We start from the raw sequence: 355 nt of genomic DNA on the forward strand, positions 1-355 counted from the left end.
TTACTTTCCTAGCATGTGAGATGAGTGCAATTGTGCGGTAGTTTGAGCATTCTTTGGCATTACCTTTCTTTGGGATTGGAATGAAAACTGACCTTTTTAATTCCTGTGGCCACTTCTGAGTTTTCCAAATTTGCTGGCATATTGAGTGCAGCACTTTTACAGCATCATCTTTTAGGATTTGAAAGAGCTCAACTAGAATTCCATCACCTCCACTACTTTGTTTATAGTGATGCTTCCTGAGGCCCACTTGACTTCCCATTCCAGGATGTCTGGCTCTAGGTGACTGATCACACCATCATGATTATCTTAGTCATGAAGATCTTTTTTGTACAGTTCTGCTGTGTATTCTTGCCAC

Source organism: Bison bison, unplaced genomic scaffold (assembly GCF_000754665.1).
Source record: "Bison bison bison isolate TAMUID 2011002044 unplaced genomic scaffold, Bison_UMD1.0 scf7180017864529, whole genome shotgun sequence".
Classification (NCBI taxonomy): domain Eukaryota; kingdom Metazoa; phylum Chordata; class Mammalia; order Artiodactyla; family Bovidae; genus Bison; species Bison bison.